Consider the following 22,332-nt stretch of genomic DNA (forward strand, 5'->3'; position numbering starts at 1 on the left):
TGTAAGGCGTACAAGTCTAGGCAAACCCATAGGGGTGAATGGTGTCCGTCATGGAATAGTGTAATAGCATATACCGGTGGTTGGGCCCCGAAAGAACCCAGTCTTTGGACCCGTACCTCGGCAAAATTTGATTTTAAAATGCAAAGAGATTACAGTGCAAGCCAAAATCCACTCACCCTTTCAATATCCACCAGAACGGGATCAGTAAATTATACAGGGGAATTTTTCCTTATAATGGGGGTGCACAGCCCAGGAACAGATAAAAAAGCAGTAATAAAATTTGTTGTGAAGAACTCACATGAGGAAGAAAGAAATGAGACTGTAGCTGAGCCATTATCGGTAGAACAAAAGAATGGAGTAGTAGAAATAGATTACACCATGTTAAAACCAGAAGATATGATAGAAAGAGCCACAGGGTATGGAGAAAATAATTTGTGGCTGGAATGGATAATTACCACAGCCAGAGAACAGAGAATAGATGATTGGGTAGGATGTGCTAATGCAAGACCCCATTTATATACTGAACCAGCACCGTTGTACCAAAACGATAAATGGGGATATGAGTGTATGCTGGCACTGACAAGAATGGCCAGTCCAAAAAATTGTAGTACACTAGCAGCAATATTCCCACCAATAACCAACCGTTCAAAGACAGGTCCATTTACACCACAGAAAGCAAATTATACATGTTATGATATTACACGTCAAATACCAACCATCAACCTGGGGGAGATAAACAAGGAGTGGTGTGATCAGATAATAGAAGATAATGGGACAAAAATAGGAACCTGGGCTAGAGCTGGATTGTATTATTATTGTGGCGATCGAAGATTGTTTACTAGGATACCCGAGGGAGGAAAGGGAGTGTGTGCTATGGTAAGATTGGGAGCCCCGATAACCCTGATAGGTGACAGAGCAGTCAGAACGGAAACCATGAATTCAGCAACTTTGGCTAGAAGACGTAGGAGACACATCCTCAAAAAGAGAGCAACAGATTCAATTATTGATTTATCATTGAATAGTCCAACGTATATCGACGCGATTGGAATTCCACGAGGAGTGCCAAATGAATATAAATTAGCGAACCAAGTGGCAGCAGGTTTTGAGAATATACCCATAATAGCTGCTCTTTTTCCAGTCACCCCAAACAAGAATGTAGATAGGATTAATTATGTGCATTATAATGTGATGAGATTAGCAAATATGACAAGGGATGCCGTTGATGGTTTAGCAGAGCAACTAGCGCCAACTTCCCTGATGGCCATCCAGAACCGTATGGCTCTGGACATGCTGCTGGCAGAGAAGGGAGGCGTGTGTTTTATGTTTGGTGATCTTTGTTGTACTTACATCCCTAATAATACCGCTCCAGACGGATCAGTGACCAGGGCATTGGAAGGATTGAAAACTTTGTCTATAGAAATGAAAGAACACTCTGGAGTTGACAGTCCGATTGGGGACTGGCTAGATAAGGCGCTGGGTAAATGGAAATCACTAATGATGTCAATTGTTGTATCAATAGCTGTGCTCGTGGGAATTTTGGTAACCTGTGGATGTTGTTGTATTCCCTGTATCAGATCATTATGTAATCGATTAATCGTAGCGGCTATAGAAAAAAAAGATCTCGCTCCTCCCCCTTACAGTATGCCATTGCTGTCTGGCGACCAATTAATAGACGACGATGAGGGTGATGACAACGATGAATGCAATTATGTGTGACCTTTTTTTTTAAAAGGTCAAGAGAGGGACTGTGGGGATTTTAATGTGTTTTAGAAGTGCTATTACATTTAATATGTTTCATATGCATTATTACTTTTATTCATTCATATGCTTCATATGCAGTATTATTCTATATGCATTATTACTTTTAGAAGTGTTTTATTATTCTATTACTTGCGTACGATAACCCTTAACCTCATTTAATGTGTTGGAAGTTAACCATGAAAAGTTAAGGTTTGATATTGAGCGCACTTGAAAGAGGAAGTGTGGGTGTCACATGCAAAAGAAAGAGGAAGTGACAGTTCAGGTCTCAAAATATATGCATGGAACTGAAAAACATAAAGATGCACACACACATTACATTGTCTGACCTTTTAAACTATGTTGTTGCTGGGTAGAATTGGGCTGTGTAGGTTGTCATTTAATGTTTTGCAGACATTCTGAGAACGATGGGGTGAGAGCTGATTGGACTAATACCAGGCAACACGTCACCGGTCCACAGAGAAGATAGGTGGCGTGAAATAACTATAAATATGATGCGGAACTGTTTTCCGGGGTTGTTTTCTGTAAAGACACTTTGTCTAAGGCAACCCAACGGCTGTTGTATTTTTTGAATCTTCTGATCAATAAAACTTCAAGATTTACTTTGACTGGCCTCCCTCCAATTTTGAACACGCAAGAACACATTTAGAATGTTCTACACTCCCCAAGATATCTGCATGCAGCAAGTGGACGTTCCAGAGCCTTCGTCTGGCCCTTGCCAACGCGGACGTCCTATTCAGCAGGCGGATGTCGAAACTAAAGCTCTACACCCTCTACATGTCGTCCCAGTTCGACGTCCCCTCGATGAGGTTGGCACGATCGGCTGCCAATAACAAACCAGGCTCGGCTCGGGGTAGCCCGCGGCATCTCAGCTCAATGCGTTGGACACCACCGTGACTGCAGATGACCGCCCCAACTCTCAGGAGCCCTGGCTCACCCATACGTCTCAGGTGTGAGGCTGCCTCCGGTGCGGACACAACCGCTGGTCTCTGGACCACAATTATTTTGCGCCGCCGTTAGCGCAAGCATGTCTCCGTTAGACGCACAAGCGCCCGCCGTTAGATTCACCTTTCCCGCCCCGGGCTCTTGGTTCTCAGGCATGAGGCTGCCTCCGCTGGGGACACAAGCGCTGGTTTCCGGACCACAATTCTTCGCCGCCGCTAGCGCGAGCATGTCTCCGCTAGACGCACAAGCGGCCGCCATTAGATTCGCCTTGCCCACCCCTGGATCTTGGCACGCGGCGCCGGAATTGATTTCTGGCATGAGGCTGCCTCCGTTAGAGTCACAGGCCTCGGTCTCTGGGCCTCATATCTTCGGCGCTGCTGCCAACGCTAGCACGAGCTTGTCTCCGCACAACGCGCAAACGGCTGCCATTCTCTCTCTTCAACAGGCACGCCCCACGTTTTCATTGGCCACAGCCGCTGTGATGCCAGCGCCTCCACACGCGCATGTGATGGAACCTCCACCAGTCTCCAGCAACATCAAAGCGCAGATTTTGGCAGAAGTCCAGGCTGCTGGCGCTCGAAGCGGACCCCATGCCTATTCCTGTACAACCTTATCCGGAGTTGATCTTCCAGTGAATTACCCACTGCAAACGCTTCTCGATGCCTCTCTCAATTCCATAACTAAGGCAGTTTCCCCCAGGACCCTGCAATCATACCTCACGGCGTGGAGAAGCTTTAGATTGTTTCACCAGGCTTTCAGCATTCCCTTCCCAGAATTTTCTCTCCTCACAATTACCTCATACATCTCATTTCTCAACACTGCAAAAAACCTTCAGGCCAGCTCCATCAGAGGTTACCTCAGCGGAATCCAGTTCTTCCATAAATTGATTTTCAACTCCCCGTCACCGGCCATAGCAAGCTCCCAAACATCAATGGTTATCCAAGGCATACGAAGATCCCAACCTGCCCGTCAGGACGCCAGGAGGCCCATTACCTTGGAGATTCCCACCAAATGCATCTCCACCCTCCGCAAGGGATATCACTCCACACATGTTGCCTGCACACTCGACGCCATGTTCACATTGGCGTTCTTCGGCTTTCTACGATGCTCAGAGACCACCATCACATCCAAATTCGACCCTTCAGTTCACCCCACAATGAATGACCTCCAGGTGCTGGATTCAGAGACGATTTCTTACTCCATTAAGCAAAGTAAGACTGACCAGACCAGGAGAGGCCATTTCGTCTACGTTTTCAACATCAATTCACCGATTCAACCGTATCGAACCCTCCTAGCCTACCTTCGCTACAGACAACCCCGCTCAGCCACTTTGACGCACACATGACTCCCTGAAGATCGCATCACCTTTGGACCAATCGACTCAAGCAGGTGTCGCATTCACAGTTACCAGTTGTCCAGCTTTTTTTTTTTTTTGCTTAATTGACCCGAGGAAGACCCGAACTATCCGGTACAATAACAGCGCGTCGCTTGTGTGTGTGAGTGTAGTTACCAACTCTCCTCCAACCCTCAGTCGATCGGTTGAAAGCTACGCAAATCTTCCGAAAGTCGCGGTGATCTGAAATCACCTTAGAATTTAAATCCTGAAGTTTCCAAAGCTGTAGGGGTTTGCATTCGATGTAGTTACCATCGTATTCAGGAAAAACATACTTCCACCAGGCGACCAGAAGTAGATATAAAAAGACGTGCACATTTCAGAACTACGCGGTTTGGAACACATTGTTGAGACAGAATGTTCGCGCGAGTGGTTGTCATGTTGTCATACCTACTTATTTTATTTAGATTTGATTCAGCTAAAACTGGCACAACCCATTTAGCCTCAGTTTGCGCAATTTTCCAGAGCAAAACAAGAGGATCAAAGTGTTCATTACCATATCAATTTCATTAATAAACATCGGTTTACATTCAGGTCTAGTCGGGTTTAAAAACTATATACGATGGGTCGGACTCGGGTCTAACGTTATCGGGTCTGTCTCGGGTCGGGGCTTTAAAATAAAAACGTTATCGGGTCTGTCTCGGGTTCGGGTAAAAAGTGATTTGGGTCATTTCAGGTCGGGTAAAGATCTTTGGACCCGAGAAGACCTCTACCTCTAATTCTACCGATTCATCTGATTCTGAGCCAAAAACCCCCAAAAAGATGAAGAAAAAACACAGAGGAAGAAGAACCGAGAAGAAATCCTGTGAATATTCCAAAAGAGGTATGTTTTTTATTACTGTACTGTGTACTAAGTTTTTCTTTGCTTCAAATAATTAATGAACCCTTAGAGCAATATGTCGCCTAAAAATGTTTATTATAGTCAACATTTACTTTATTCAAAAATTTAAATCAGTCTTCTGTGTAACACGAAAATAGTTTCAGCAGACCTCCATATCTAATGCACACATCTCTTACCTCTGCATGCATGACATTGCTGCGCAGTAGGGCTATAAAACAGAACTGTAAAGGTTTTTGCATACTGAATTCGAGAATTTTTTATTGTTTTTTTTCGTATTCGTCATCCTAAAAATTCGTCACACATAGAAACCTTTATAGACCAAGTCATTTTTAATATGTTTTGTTTTGTTTTTCAGTGCAAACACCAGAAGAATCCATCAAACGATACTACAAAGTATTAAACCTTGTTAAACGGGGCCTAAGCAAGTCTGAGGCTTACAGTAGGCTAAGTGTTGACAGAAACACTATCGTAATTCAGGCTCCAATTGCAGAGTTAGCTGCAGCTAACCTGGAAGCTTTCGCAAAACTTAGGGGAATTTTCAAAAAGGGAGACAGCATCCAGAAATTTGCGGAAAGCTGTCTTTCTCAGTGTAAATTACAACCCAATGAGGATGTGATTCGTAAGATGAAAGAAGCCAACGACCTACTAGACATAAACAAAAAATGAGTAAGAATATTATTAAACAAGGGCTGTCAAATGATTATTCTTGAGTAATCACATCTAGAATAAAAGTTTGTGTTTACATAATATATATCTGTGTATTTTGCATATTAATTTTGTATTCATATAAACCTGTACATACATGCCTGTGTGTATGTTTTATAAACACAAAAAGAATATGCACATTACACAAATACATATAATGTAAACACAAATTTTTATTCTGAATGTGATTAATCATGATTTATCAATTGACCACCCTATATTAATCATTTAGAAAATATGCAAAATAATATAACGTGTTTTATGGTTCTTGTTTAGTATTCAAATTGATTACGTCAAATCAATTAATCGTGATTATTTCCATAACCATGGAAATAACTGTCTAATTGATGTAACAACACTTTTTTTATGCATATAGGCATTTTTGTTTTACTGAGGATAAGTTTTATAAGTTTTATATTTCTTAACACCGTTGGTAAAAGTTAGTCATGTTACCTCAAAGTGATGACTATGTTCATGTTGTTCAATGTAAAATTTAATATAAAGATTCAGAAAACATTGCATTTGTGGTCTTTTATTTAGTTTCTTAAGTTAAAAGTTAAAAAGTAAATTCAATGCTTTTAATGATGTTTAATTTGTACTTCTGTTTATCATTTTAACTTATTTGGTTTTTGTATTGTAAATTATTAATATTTTTTCTAATCTTGATGATTTTTTTATTCTAAAATCAAGGGTCCCGTGATGATGAACTCATTATTAACTAGTCGTTTACTAACATGAGCTCATGACTCGTTGACAGAGGCGGACAGAGTACACAGGTTCATTACTTGAGTAAAAGTACAGATACCCCTTGCTAAATTTTACTCAAGTACAAGTAAAAGTACTACAGTCAGATGTGTACTTAAGTAAAAGTACTGAAGTACATGTTTTTAAAAGTACTTGAGTATCAAGAGTACAAGAGTACATTTTCTAAATATTGCATTACTACTGCCACAGTGCTTACATTTATGTACAGAAACGTCCTACATGGAGTTATGAAAAATGTTAATGTTAATACCTTGGAGAATGTTAAAGGAATTTAAAGTAAAATAAAGTAATTTTAATCTTTTTACCATGCTTTATTCTTTTCACCTCTGCTAGAGTTTTAATGGATTTTTTGCACCCACATTTGAACCGAACAGTTTTAAACAACACACCGCATACTCAAAAACATCAAAGCAAATACTCGGCTTACATTAATGAGTAATATTAGAAAATACAATTCAGCTAACAATTGTGTGTACATGTGAGTTTCTCTGTTTTTTCATCAATCAGTAGTGGCGTTTCATCAAAACCTAGGGTATGGCGAAATTTCCTCAGACCATACAAAAACGAACCACAATGAAACCAAATGATACCACATATATGTAACCACAAAACTTAAAGTAGTAAAAAATAACCCAGCCAGATGTTGTCATAACCACCACCAACGACTACGTTAATCGACTATGAGACTAAAATATAAACCAACCATTGATCAGATTCAGCAAACAAGATTAAATATAAAACATGTCTTACCTTGTCGCAGGGTTGTTAAGCCTTGATTCTTTTCATTTTTAAGCTAATCCTGGCATAGCTAGTGGCAAATCGCAAAATACATAATAGCCTAAACTGCGACTGCACTACTAAGTCTTTCCGTACAATATATTTTTTTAATTTTTCACAGATAGCGTTGTACATTATGAATGAAATACAATAACAATAGTGTAAATTATTCGATTTATTAAAATTATTAAATGGATGCCAACTAATTGGGAAAATAAAGACCATCCCCACTACCCATAACCTCACACTTGATTCCAAAACCACTGTTAGGCATTTTGTAGACAGTTTCTTTGTTTTATTGAAAATAAATGCCTGTATATGATCTTAAATGTGGAAAATGCAGACAAACGAGTTTAGCCAAAAAGAGCTGCGAACCAACATTACGATGATGTCACGTCAAAACTACATATCTTCGGTCTTATCGACTATACGTCAATGACGCTATGTGACTTAACGGTGTTTATACATTCTCAAATACACATGCTTCCGACGCCTATGCTACATGTACACATCAGTGTAAAGTAGTTTAATTATCTATAATGAGTCTCATTATGCACACGTACTTTGTTTCAACAATGTTTTCTGAACGCTAGGGCCATACACAAACGCCGCCCCTGAAATCAATAAACCTATAAACCAGCAAAGAAGGCGATATAGCAATGTTCTGACACACCTCTGAACCTGACCGTGTTATACACGCAGCATAGAGCAAAGAAGAGAAAATAATAATGATTAAAGAAAATCAGCTGACAGGTCGCGATGTTTTCAAGTTCATTTCATGTTATATTTAGCATTTTATATGACGCTATTGGCTACTCTTCCCTTACCTTTATTCTTTATTCATATAAAAATACCCCCAAATCGCATGAAAATACACACAAAACACATATTCTTCAATCGTGCATTTATTAGCTTCTTGTTTTGGTGAAGAAATGTTACTTTAGCTTCATCGCGGATGTCCTGAATGAGGAAGTGTACACAGGACGTGTCATGCAGACGTGAGATGATTGACAGGTGTGTACAGCAAATGATAGAGCTCTGAGGTCTGAGTGATTGTTGCTGATAGGCTCGCCCAATAAGTGGCGCCTGCACAATCCAATCACGTTTGAGAGGGAAAAAACAAATTGGTGGTTTCCGAGATTTTTATTTTTCCTTTTTAGAAGTAACGTGTACTTACGGTTATGGATAGAAATGTAGCGGAGTAAAGAGCACAATATTTGCCTCTCAAATGTACTTGAGTAAAGTCATGAGTACTCCCCAAAAATTATAATCAAGTAAAGTACAGATCCCTCAAAATTGTACTTAAGTACTGCACTCGAGTAAATGTACTCCGTTACTGTCCGGCTCTGCTCGTTGATGCACTTTATGCCATGACTTTACTTGAAGGGTCCCGTGATGATGAACTCATTATTAACTAGTCGTTTACTAACATGAGCTCATGCCTCGTTGATGCACTTTATGCCATGACTTTACTTGAAGGGTCCCGTGATGATGAACTCATTATTAACTAGCCGTTTACTAACATTAGCTCATGACTCGTTGATGCACTTTATGCCATGACTTTACTTGAAGGGTCCCGTGATGATGAACTCATTATTAACTAGCCGTTTACGAACATGAGCTCATGACTCGTTGATGCACTTTATGCCATGACTTTACTTGAAGGGTCCCGTGATGATGAACTCATGATTAACTAGCCGTTTACGAACATGAGCTCATGACTCGTTGATGCACTTTATGCCATGACTTTACTTGAAGGGTCCCGTGATGATGAACTCATTATTAACTAGCCATTTACTAACGTGAGCTCATGACCGGATTCATTTTTATAAGCCAGCGGTTCTTAACCTTTGTTGAAGTGCGACCCCCTTTTATTAACAATAATGTTTTGCGACCCCCCCCCCCCCATTATATTAATATTAAGATAATATCATATTAAAATTGACAACATTAAAACAACATCAATGTCTCTACTCACTCAGTGGGATGGTTGGGCTTGGATAGAGGATGCGAGGCGGTCCAGTCGTGGCTGAATAGGGCTGAGGAAAAGACGCAAACTATCTTCAACCATGAGTCTGGCTCTGTACTTGTTCTTCAAATACACCAGCGCTGAAAAAACAGTCTCACAGAGATAGGTCGATGCGAATGGAAGAAGTTTTTTCAATGCCATGTCACTCAGTTGTCGATATTCGGCATTTACGTATATCCAGAAATCTGCCAGTGGTTTCTCCGCGAACCTCTGCTTCAGGCCCGTGTCTGTTGCCATGTCAATCATTGACTCTTTCAATTCAATTGACATTCCTGTCAGTGATGTCGCTGGTTTCTAATCCACTCTTCAGTTTCAGACATGGCTTGATTTTCAGGGAAATACTCACGGAATTGCATTGCCATTTCACTTCGGTGAGCCCCGATTACCGGACGCAAACTGGCTTTTGGCACAGTCCTCTCATTAATGAAATCATCCAATAATGGGAAAGCATCAAAGTTATCATTGTCCAAGTGAGTTCGCCATAATGACAGTTTTCTGATCCGTCCTTCAATTTTATCGGAAAGAGTGATGTGTTTTTGTCCTGAAGTCCTGCGTTCAGATCATTCAGTCGGCTGAAAATGTCAGCTAGGTAGGCGAGAAGAGCAAGCCATTTTTCATCAGAAAATTTTGGAGCTAGCGGGGAGTTTTTCTCCAAAAGAAAGATCCGTACCTCTTCTCGGAGCTCATAGAGACGACTGAGAACTTTTCCTCTGGACAGCCAACGCACTTCACTTTGAAACAGAAGCTGCGTGTGTTCTGCGCCCATTTCTTGACAGAGAAATTTGAATATCCGTGTGCTTGTTGCGCTCGTTTTTATCGCGTTGACCGCACGAATGGCTTCATCCATGCCTTGTTTCATATCAGGTGGCATTTTTTTAGCAGCAAGGGCTTGTCTGTGTATCATGCAATGCGTCCACACCGCAAATGGAGCGACGGCCTGTACTTTTGTAACCAATCCATTGTGTTTACCAGTCATTGCCCGCGCTCCATCAGAGCAAATTCCCACACAGTTCTTCCATGCGATGTCATGTTTACGTACAAATGAATCCAATGTTGCGAAAATTTGTTCACCAGTTGCGCGTTCACAAAGAGGGCAACAGAAAAGAAAATCCTCCTTAATTTGTCCGTCGTCAACAAATCGAACGTAAACCAACAACTGCGCTTCTCCGGCAATATCGGTGCTCTCATCAAATCAAATTAACTTGATTTGATTTTCGTGATTATCTGCTCTTTCACATCTATTGCCATTCGACCAATACGGTTAGTCACCGTATCATTTGACACTGGAATCATTGCTAACTGATCAGCGATGCTTTTCCCACACATAACAGAAACAGTCTCTTTAGCGCAGGGTAGGAAGAAAGTCTCACCTAAATTGTGTGGTTTCCCAGTTTTGGCAATCCAGTGAGAGATAACAAAAGATGGCTTTGTGTAGTATTGATTTTTGACCACGTAAGTCCTGTAGTTTTCGCTGAAAAAACTCAAGCGGTTTTGACTGCATAGATTCGTGTTTAGTTGTCAAGTGTCTTAGCATTTTGGAAGGTTTAAAACTCTCCTTTGCTAACACCTCGCCACAAATCACACACTGTGGTCGGGAATCCCCCCGATCGCTGGTCTGAGTGAAGCCATATTCCAAGTACTTTTCGTCATATTTTCTGCTTTTGGTCTTCTTTTCCTTTGATTCAGATGGACGCTTTCTTTTGTCAGCACCAATTAAAAACCGGTCCATGTCTAATCAGAAGTCCAGCTATGAAACCTTAAATTGCTAAGCACGTGTGATAACCTCAATTAGCAGTTAATGTGTTACATCATGTTGCCGGCAGGTGGTGGTATAAGGCGAGCATTTTAAACACGGTCAAATAAAAGTCTTCCAGCGACCCCCTGGCTACCTCTTTGCGACCCCCCTGGGGGGGAGATTAAATGATCGGTTACACATAAACAGTACTGTCCAGACTATTAAATGAAGTGAAATATGCAAAAGTGACACATTGAAGGATAACAGGCAAGAAAATACCTGAAACAGGATCAATATGTCAATTATTTGTAATTTAATATTATTTGTTCAAATAATTTCGCTGGAAAGTGCACAGTAAGTGATCAAGACATGCCCCTCGAAATGAATGGTGATCAGAGATGCTTCCCAGATGAAAAAGTACAAAATAATGCACTTGAAATTTAAGTATGTTCATAGTATATTTGTTTTAATTGTTTACTTACTAATAACATACTTGAGTGCATTTGCACACATTTAATAGTAATTTTTTAAACAAGGTATCCGTATTGATGCATGTTTATATCTGATCATGGTCATTCAGGTCTAGTGATGTCTGCTGCTCGAAGTCGATCATTTGTTGTTAATTAACACGTTAACTAACAAACATGTGCTAACATGTAGTTAAGGTGGGTATTGTTAACACATGAATCCTCATGACTCCAGTCGTAGCTAAGGTTAATCCTTTATTAATTACCTATAGGTATATTCTTTTATTCAACATTAGTTCATGCTAAACGAACTAGTACATTATTATTCATGTACACTTATAGTAAAAGTGTTACCCACATTTCAAACAATTTAAAAACTATTCCGCAGAATTCCGCAGATTAAGAAAAAATTTCTGCGCAGAAATAACAAAAAAAGTCAGTAGATTCCGTCTGGCCCTGCTTATTGGTCATTCTGTGAATCCATGGACATGAAACCTTCCAGATGTCTTTTTGGTACCATATATAAATACTTGTAGCTCCTTAAATAAATGAGTTCAAAAGCTCTTTTTGTTTTTGTAAAATCGTTGCACTTTTGGTGTTTTTTAGGTAATTTGGTGTTGGTATTTGGGGTTAGGGTGGGATTAGGGGAGAGGGGAATAGGGTGTTGGTATTTGGGGTTAGGGGGCGAGGGGAATAGGGTGTTGCTATTTGGGGTTAGGGTGGGATTACGGTGTTGGTATTTGGGGTTAGGGTGGGATTAGGGGAGAGGGGAATATGGTGTTGGTATTTGGGGTTAGGGTGGGATTAGGGGAGAGGGGAATAGGGTGTTGGTATTTGGGGCCAGAGTGGGATTAGGGGAGAGGGGAATAGGGTGTTGGTATTTGGGGCTAGGGTGGGATTTGGGGAGAGGGGAATAGGGTGTTGGTATTTGGGGCTAGGGTGGGATTTGGGGAGAGGGGAGTAGGGTGTTGGTATTTGGTGATGGGTTTGTAAAGCAGCAATGGCAGTAGCCAAAAAAGAAAGATTTCCACAATCTGGGAATATTTTGAGTTTACAGCTTCCAATTTATGTATACATTAAAAAAAAGATTACAATTTGAAAAAAATATATACTATATAAAATGTATGTGTATATATTAATGTATTATTTAATATTTTACTTATTTTATTGTTGTATGTAATTTCTTACTTTCATATGACCTTTTTCAGAAGGTGAGATGCCTGGTATGTGACAAGGAGCTTTTTTTTTAACATAACAATGAAACTGGAGTGTGTTGTGTTTGCTTCAACTGACGGAGCTTCTTCCACAGGCTTCTGGCTGCTTTGTTTTAAATAAGCACCAGATGGCGGATTTGGGGAGAGGGGAATAGGGTGTTGGTATTTGGTGATGGGTTTGTAAAGCAGCAATGGCAGTAGCCAAAAAAGAAAGATTTCCACAATCTGGGAATATTTTGAGTTTACAGCTTCCAATTTATGTATACATTAAAAAAAAGATTACAATTTGAAAAAAATATATACTATATAAAATGTATGTGTATATATTAATTTATTATTTAATATTTTACTTATTTTATTGTTGTATGTAATTTCTTACTTTCATATGACCTTTTTCAGAAGGTGAGATGCCTGGTATGTGACAAGGAGCTTTTTTTTTAACATAACAATGAAACTAGAGTGTGTTGTGTTTGCTTCAACTGACGGAGCTTCTTCCACAGGCTTCTGGCTGCTTTATTTTAAATAAGCACCAGATGGCGCTGTTCTCGACACTCTTGATGCTTCAAATCTTTTCCCGAAACATTCAGGGGAAAGCCTCATCGTTTCACGAGGCTTCATTTGCCCATCCCTAGGGTAACATAACAAAACATGACATGAACACGGACACAGGAACATGGAATAACTAAACTAAACCTGACAAGACTTAAAGATAAACATTTGGTACAAATAACTGGATTTAAACTACACTAAACAAGAGACAAGAACTCACCACACAACCACAATTTACCAGCACAAGACAGAAGACACAAGGGCATTAAATAAGGGACCAAATCAAGAGGGGAACAGGTGAATGGCATGAATCAATAACGAAGAAACGAGGGGATGGGAACAGAGACGAGACTGGAGAGCGTGCAGGGGCCTCATTTATAAAACTTTATGTAGGATTTGCGTCAGAAGTGGCGTACGGATGAAACATAGGACATGCGTACGCACAGAAATATTCAGATTTATAAAACTTACGCAGTTTTCCCTTAATAAATCACAATCAATTATAAATGTAGCACAGCTTTTGCGGCTTCATGTCACGCCCATAGTTGCCCATAAATAGTCTGTGAAACGCCCACAAGTTAATATTCATCGATTGCGAAATTATGCCAAACACAGAGAGCAAATCAAAAAAAGTAAGTTCACTCATTGTGAAGTAGAAGTTATCGTTGGCGAGGTCGAAAAGAGGAGAAATATGTTGTTTGGAGGCCACAGTGTGGGCATTACTAATGCTTGAGTGGCAAAAGGTTGCAGACGCCGTAAATGATGTATCCTCACAACCTCGGACCGTGGCCGAAATAAAAAAGAAATGGTCGGACATCAAAGTCTAGGCAAAAAAGCGCCTAGCGCTCCATCACCAGAGTGTGTCTGCCACGGGTGGGGGAAAAGGGAAATAGTTCAGTGCAAATGTAATTTCTTGCAGCTTTCTGAATGGTTGAGACATACGTCATACGGTATTTTATCAAAAATAAAACAAACTAAAGGCATTTGCATGAATACCATGATTCCGTAGCTGATGAAGAAATTTTTACTATGAAAACAACTTTCCCCAGTGGACCATTAATACATCTATCTATCTATGTATCTATCTATCTGTCAATCTAATTGCATCTATCGGTTCCGCCAGACGGACACATTGAGGGGAATATCAGTTTTGTACATTATTTCGTTCTGTTTACCATATTATTGCATAACATCCCAAGATTATTGTCGAACATATTTAACTTTTCTTTTTGTAAATATTAGTTAATTTTCATTTCTGTTGTAATTTTCAGTTGATTTTGTTTGTTTTGCACTGCAGATTAAGACCAAGATGGCGGCGCGTGAACATCGTGAGGCTCAGTGTCTCTCCAGTTTTAGCTTTTATATAGTGTATTTCTTGCTCATCTCGGGTCTGTTCGTCCAGAACAGTTGTGCATTTACATCGTACACCCGGCAGGAGCTTTTGGATATCAGTTTACGCATGTCCGGAAGTTGCATCAGCAACATTCAACTCGTCCCTGAGATCGTCAGAACATCCGATGCTACGCACCTCACACGGCCGGGCGGAAGTGCTCGTCGGCGGCGTCGAGATCGTAAACAAAGGCGGGGGAAGCACGGAGGGCTAAGAGCTAGGCTAAAGCTAACACCACAGTGGCTCTCTTTACCCAGCATTTTCCTTGCTAATGTTCGATCATTAGTGAACAAAATGGACGAGATTAGACTCCGCATCATCAACAGCAAAAGACTTTTGAACTGCAATGTCATAATCTTCATGGAAACATGGCTACACCGTTGTATACCGGACAACGCTATATGATGTTTAATTAACAAAGTTCGGGAGGAGCCGTAGCATATAATCAGCCGGCTGGTCCACAATCAGCAATCACTGCACATACACAATTAGCCATAGCGAGCTCGCTCATAAATAGAGAATCCATCTTACCTGCTCGATCTCCTAAGATTAAGCATCAACACGATGTCTGAGACCCACGTCATCGACGACAATCTTTCAGCGCCGCCGAGCGCTCATCAATCCAGCTCAGGATCGGATATATCGAGCGATTCTCCAGCTTCATCACGAGGCCGCCCGCTCCGCCGTTCTACACCTCGGAAGGCTAAGCCGAGAGGTGGCACATCGTCTCCTGCCTCAAAGAGACGTCCACCTGCTTCCCCGGCTTCTTCCTACACCTCCGCTCACAACGCGATCCCCGCCATACAGAAATGGACCGTCCAGGGCTTACGACTAGCTCTGTCCAACGCGGACGTCCACTTCCACAGGCGGATGACCAAGGCGGAGCTTTACGGCCTCTACGCCTCTTCCCTGGCGGACACCGCCTCACCGAAGGGCGCTATGGGGGGTTCCGCCACCAAGCCGGGCACGGCTCGCGGTTCTCCGTATTCCCGACCCGGGCAATCCACCTCCGCAGCTAGTCGCGGCCGCCCGCGGGGAAGCCGGAACAGCAGGGCTTCCGCGAGCGCAGGTATCGCCACGGACCCACCGGTCCCTCTCGCCGTTGGCCAGCTTCGGCCTCCTGCAAACACCCCGCCAGCAGTAGCGGGCTGCTCTCGAAGCATTGGCTCACCAGCACCTGGAGCTCCGGTGCTTTACCACCCATTCCCTGCCCCTGGCTCTTGGCCCACGGCGCCTGCGTCGACCACTAGCGCGAGGCTGCCTCAGCTAGCGATGCAGGCGCCGGGTCCTAGCCATTTCCCAACCCCCTCGGTAGCCGCCGCTAGCGCGAGGCTGCCTCAGCTAGCGATGCAGGCGCCGGTTCCTAGCCATTTCCCAGCCACCCTGGTAGCCGCTGCTAGCGCGAGCATGACTCCGCTAGCCGCTCAGGCGGCCGCCATTCCCCCCCTTCTCTCTCTTCCGCAGGCTCGATCGAGCTTCTCATTGGCCTCGGCGACAGCAATGCCAGTGCCAATCAACGCACCAGCCCTGGAACCGCCTCCAGTTTCGGGGAACATAAGAACGCAGATCTTGACAGGTGCGGACACAGACCTTTATTTTCTCCTCTCACCATTATCACCCCCGTCAACCGAGCGGCAGATCTCTTACGGTGATCTTTCGCTCACATTTAAAAATCAGTCACCCAACCACACCCGCACACTGTCGTTCCCCGAATTTACCGTTGCTTTTTCCCGCTACACTGACGTGATCTGCACTGCGTTCCCTCATAGGAGACGCGAGCTGGGCGATTACCTCGCCATCGTGGCAGAGCTCGCTCTCTCCTACGGGGGCGCGCATTTTTACACTTACCACAAACTTTTTTCCGCCAAATGTGCCATTCGTGTGGCTCAGTGGAACCAGTGCCCCTACTGGGGCGCACTGGACACTGAGCTGCATAACAGGGTTTTCTTAGGCGTTCGCAATATTTCCTGCGCGGTATGTCGCTCAGTAGCGCATCCTACAATCGGCTGTCCCCTAGTCACCCCCTCTCTTCCCTCATGCCCAGTTACGCCTCCCAAATCCACTTCCTCTGTTCCGCGCCTGCCAAACCGCCCAGCCAACCAAGCTCACGGGCAACCCAGCAGTCTGGAGGCATGCAGGAGTTTCAATTCTGGCAGATGTTCCAGGCAGCGTTGTCGCTTCCTGCACGTGTGCCTTTTCTGCAGCGGTGCACACGCTCGCATTGTATGCCCGATGTCCCAAATGCAGAATAAAAATTTAAAAAATTACCTCTCGACTCCCGTGAACGTTTCTTGTTTGTCTTTCGAGTTGTCTTCGCACCCCGACATTCAGTTCACGGACTACCTTCTGACCGGTCTCTCGAACGGCTTCGACCCCGGCGTTATCAGTCTTCCATCACGCAGCTTAATTTGCCCCAACCTTCAGTCCGCGCTTTCCGAACCAGAGTCAGTCGATCTCCTTATTAAAAAGGAGATTGACGCAAAATTCATTATCGGCCCTTTCGAAGCTCCCCCGTTTTCCGTATTTCGCATCAGCCCCATCGGCGTAGCAACGCGTAAATTCTCTGGCAAAAAGCGCCTCATTTTCGATCTCTCGTCACCGCACGGCTCGGCCTTTCCAAGCATCAACAGCCTCATTCCAATTGAGGAATTTTCGCTGCACTATCACAACATCGACCAAGCCATTACTTTAATAAAACATGCAGGTCGTGGAGCTTGGCTAGCCAAAGTCGACATTACATCCGCATTTAAAGTCATGCCCATCCACCCAGACTTCTGGCACCTTTTCGGGCTTTTCCCGCTTCCCGGACAGCACGCCAAATACGCATAACCTTCATAACCAAGCTCTTGCTTTATTATCCCTATCAACATCGCTGTTATCTGCGCAGGTGAACTCGTGAAATGATGTTTAATTAACAAAGTTCGGGAGGAGCCGTAGCATATAATCAGCCGGCTGGTCCACAATCAGCAATCACTGCACATACACAATTAGCCATAGCGAGCTCGCTCATAAATAGAGAATCCATCTTACCTGCTCGATCTCCTAAGATTAAGCATCCCTCCTCCACCCCGGCTCCTCTCCCAAACTCACTTTTCTTTTGCAAGAGCCCCGGGGGGTGTGCTCTGGGCTCAAACCGGTTCCGAGCTCGGCGCACTCACCCTGACCAAGGTGTAGTGTTTCGGGTTCGGATAGATCTGGCGAGCTCGGAGCCCGCTTCCCGGACAGCACGCCAAATACGCATAACCTTCATAACCAAGCTCTTGCTTTATTATCCCTATCAACATCGCTGTTATCTGCGCAGGTGAACTCGTGAATGAGTTAGCGGGCTACAACACAAACCGGGCGGATAGAACGGCAGAGGAATCCGGTAAGACAAGAGGAGGTGGATTGTGCATCTACATCAACAAAACTTGGTGCACGAACTCTGTTATTGTCGGGAGACACTGCTCGGCTAACCTTGAGTTTCTCCTGGTTAAATGTAGACCGTTTTATCTGCCACGGGAATTCACTTCCACCATTATAACAGCAGCTTATATTCCACCGGATGCTGATGCCAAGCTTGCTATGAAAGAACTTCATGCAGCCATCAGTAAACAACAGACTGCTCACCCGGAGGCTGCATTTATTAATGGACTAATGGACCACTTCCATAACTGCATTAACCTATCTACTGCACTGTAATTCTATTAACTGCATCTAGTCATCTACTGCACTGTAACTTCAATAACTGCATTAACTAACCAACTGCACGGTAACTCTATTAACTGCATCTACTCATCAATTGCACTGTAACTTCAGTAACTGCATTAACTAACCAACTGCAAGGTAACTCTATTAACTGCATCTACTCATCAATTGCACTGTAACTTCAGTAACTGCATTAACTAATCTACTGCTCTGTAACCCTATTAACTGCATTAACTCATCTTCTGGACTGCAACCTATTGACTGCATTAACTCATATACTGCACCGTAACTTTAATAACTGCATCAACTTCAACAACTGCATTAACTCACCTATTGCACTGCAACTTTAATAGCCAATGTCAATAATTTATGCATACCTAAGTCACTTGCACTATTTTAGTCTAAATTATTATCTGTTCATATCCACCTGTACATTAATGTTCATAGTATATAGTCATCTGTATATATTGTTCATAGTATATACCTACTGTAATATTTTCATAGAACACACCTACTGCAAAATATTTTTATAGTCCATGACCACTGTATTATATTCTCACTATTGTATTCTGTATTTATTCTAACTGTATATCCTGCACTTCTGGTTAGACCTAAACTACATTTCGTTACACTGTACTTGTATATGTGTAATGACAATAAAGTTGAATCTAATCTAAAAGATCGATCAAACGGGTGTTCGTGTTTGTGAAGTCTTCATGTTATTTATGAGAGGCAGTATTAACATTTCAGGTCTACAGTTTCACACACTTTTACGTGTTTCTTCCATCTGCCGACGATGTCGCCATTTCTCATTTCACCCATTTTTATGCGTATGCCTGGGTCAGAGCTTGCGTGAGCAACCGCACATTGTCCCGACAAGTTTGCTTTTTATAAATACTAATTATTGTGTAGAGAGCAGTGAACGCCTTCTTTTGTGCGTACGCAACGTTTATAAATGAGGCCCCAGGTCCGTAGCCAGCCTATTGAAAGGGGAGGTTCTTTTTTTCAAAAAGTGGACCTTTTTGCAGATTTTTCTCCTACTTTGGTATTTAATTATGAGGTTCAATTACTTCATTTTGGTGACCTTTTATGCACTAATTTGTGCTTGTCTGCTGGTATCTTAACGAGCACGCTTTTTGATCCACCTAAAATATTTATTGCATTGTTGTTAACTTGCTTCCTCATGTAACACTTTTGTCAGTCCAAGTGTAACCGGTCCCACTCTTCGTGGGCTTCGAACCGACGACGGTCCGAATGGGAGATGGGCACTCTAACGAGGAGGCTAAAGACCACAGTCTCTATCATCGTCGGTAGAGCGTCTCTGTTGGTCAGGGAGTGAGGCTTACACACTCCACAGCTCTTCACTAGCTGGCCTCAGTTACACATACACAGTTAATAAGTTTAAAGACCACACTAACAACAGAATAGATTTAATGAACTTTACTGAAATATTAATAATAATTCTTCTCATCATCATTTCTTGACTCTCTGTCAATGCCTCTTTGCTATGTTTTATTATTATAATTAGGCTACGTTTATATGGCTATTATATTGTAGACTATTGAGTAGATAAATCTTTTTAATTAAAAAAAATATATATATATAACCCCTCCCCCCATCATTCAGAGGCAATGCTTCTTCACCGTTGCTTTGAAAAGTATATTGCTAAAAACTCTCTCTGTCTGCGCGCGCGCACACACACACGTCCAGCAACAATAATTATATTAATTTGAAACGGCAACCCAGAAATTTGTCACAAGTATTGATTAAAACAATGATGACAATAATCACATAAAAAAACTACTTAAATTCGGGACCTTTGGCAGCTGAGGGGGGGTTTGTTCGAACTACTCGAATGTAGTATTTTCCTTTTTTTATTTTAAAACAGTAATATGCAATATTTTGTAATAAGCATGCAGTGAAGTTGATTTAGCAACGATCTCCCTGTACTTCATTAACAATACAAGATTGTTTTCAGGAATAAAACATTGTATCCAAATGAGTAATAATTTTACTTTCTGTCCAGGACATTCTATCATGACAGCATCCAGTTGGATGCTGTTCATTGAGGGAAAAGTTGTCAATAGGCTAGACGGCAATGACAACTTTGTAGCTGTCTTTGCAGTGTCTTTGCAAGCTACTACATCTTCAATATTGAGTACCAAGAGGCTGCTGCTTGTACACCGGAGTTTGTTCAGAGGCAAGTACATTTTCTGTATATTAGTCAGGTGTGCAACAGTAGAATAAGAGCAAAAGGTTTCAGGATAGGAGTAAATTCAGGTCTGAGTTGAGTGTATTAGAATCTTCTGCATATTTGAAAATATAGGCATATTTGTTGACTTAATGTGTATGATATTGTTAATACGTAGGTTTCTGGCAAGAATTAATCCTGAAGATGGGAAAAATGCACATCCAGGCAGGGAGGAAGTCAGCTTCCGCTACACTGTAAAAAATTGCTGTAGATTCTACAGCAAAATTCTACAGAAATGTATTGTTTTATCATTTTACAAGTTATTACTGTAATTCACAATGCATAATGGGTCAAAAAGAGTATTACAGTTGTTAATAGTATATTTCCCCGTTTAACTGTAAACTGATTTACAGCTAAGAGGTGTTTTCACTCTAGTTCATATGGTTTTACAACAATTTACTGTGATTTGGCATTATGGGATTGCGCGGGCTAAGAGTTTGAAAACTGGTGGACTGGAGCAGGGCAAGAAGAGTTGAAGATAAAAGGCACTATTTTCAAAATAATATTTTTTTTTGGTAAGTTAACCTTAAATTTACGTCCATAAATAATACAATCTAATGTATTACTTAAAGCTGTTTTAGCGATTAATATTTTAATTCACAACGGCATGACTTGTTAACAACTGCGTGTTATCAGGACATTTAGTGAGATGTAAAAGTGATTGATTTCCAATACTTTTTATCCCGAAATGTTACGTTTATTTAGTAAAGGAATGTGTCTTTAACTTTAAATTTCTTGTTTCAGGCGAGGTGAACCGCGAGGGGGTGCGCCATAACAGCGGTGAGACGACGAAGCTGAACTGTTATAAGGTAAAACCATCGTAAATATGGATGAATGCTGCAGATTGTTACAGTTTTATTTGCATTTGCTCTCAAGAGAGTATTTTTTGAGCATTTGCAGTTTGGCAGACCAGACAAATCCGCTGAAGTGTTGGTGAGACAAAACTAGGCGCACGTGCAGTTAGCTTTCTTGACGAAAAACATTAGAAAAGGCAATATATGAAATTAGCATCGTTGGATGCGATTTTCTAATTTATTTCACCAGTTTTGATATCTTATTAGAATTTTCAGTTTGGAAGGTAAGACATAATTACTGAAGTGCTGTTGAGACAAAATTACATTAAATACGCACGTGGAGTTAGCTTTGCTGATGATAAACATTAGAATATATGATTTTAACATCGTTGGATGCTGCTATTGTCTCATTTATTTCACTAGTTTGGATTTCTCATTGAGAGCATGTAAAACCAGTGTTTAACAAATCCCTACGTCATAACTAAATTCTAATTCATTTTATTTTCTGTTCAAAGTTCCCATAGTTATTGTCTTCTTAATATAACTTGAATCCAAATCTACATGAGAAATGAATCACTGTAAATTGTGTCAACATGAGAGCAATACCATTGTAGGTTTTACTAAGCATATGAAAGGTCACAGTAATGGTCTGTTCTCGTGCATTTACCAAATTTGCAGCTTTTAAGTCACATCTATATGGAGACCATACAGGTTATCAGAAGTCTCATAAAGGGCCTGAGCCATGTGAGGTCATTGAAAGTGTAGTTGAAGATTATTTTCTGAAGAGTTTTATTTCAAACTGCAAGCCAAGCTTCTTTTACCTTCATCTGTAATTCAGACCATCATTGAGGAAGTCCAAGGAATTCATGATCTGGCCCAGGCAACCGTCTACTTAAATCTTAAGTACAAATTGTCAAAACTTGGGGTGTCTACTGACGCAATAATTAAGGTTATTGAAGACCTCAAAAAGAATGACTTACTTAAGGCAGGCAATTATATGTTGCATACAGATCAATGTCGCAAGACAGTCTT

The sequence above is a fragment of the Barbatula barbatula genome, assembly GCF_947034865.1.
Source record: "Barbatula barbatula genome assembly, chromosome: 17".
NCBI classification, from domain to species: domain Eukaryota; kingdom Metazoa; phylum Chordata; class Actinopteri; order Cypriniformes; family Nemacheilidae; genus Barbatula; species Barbatula barbatula.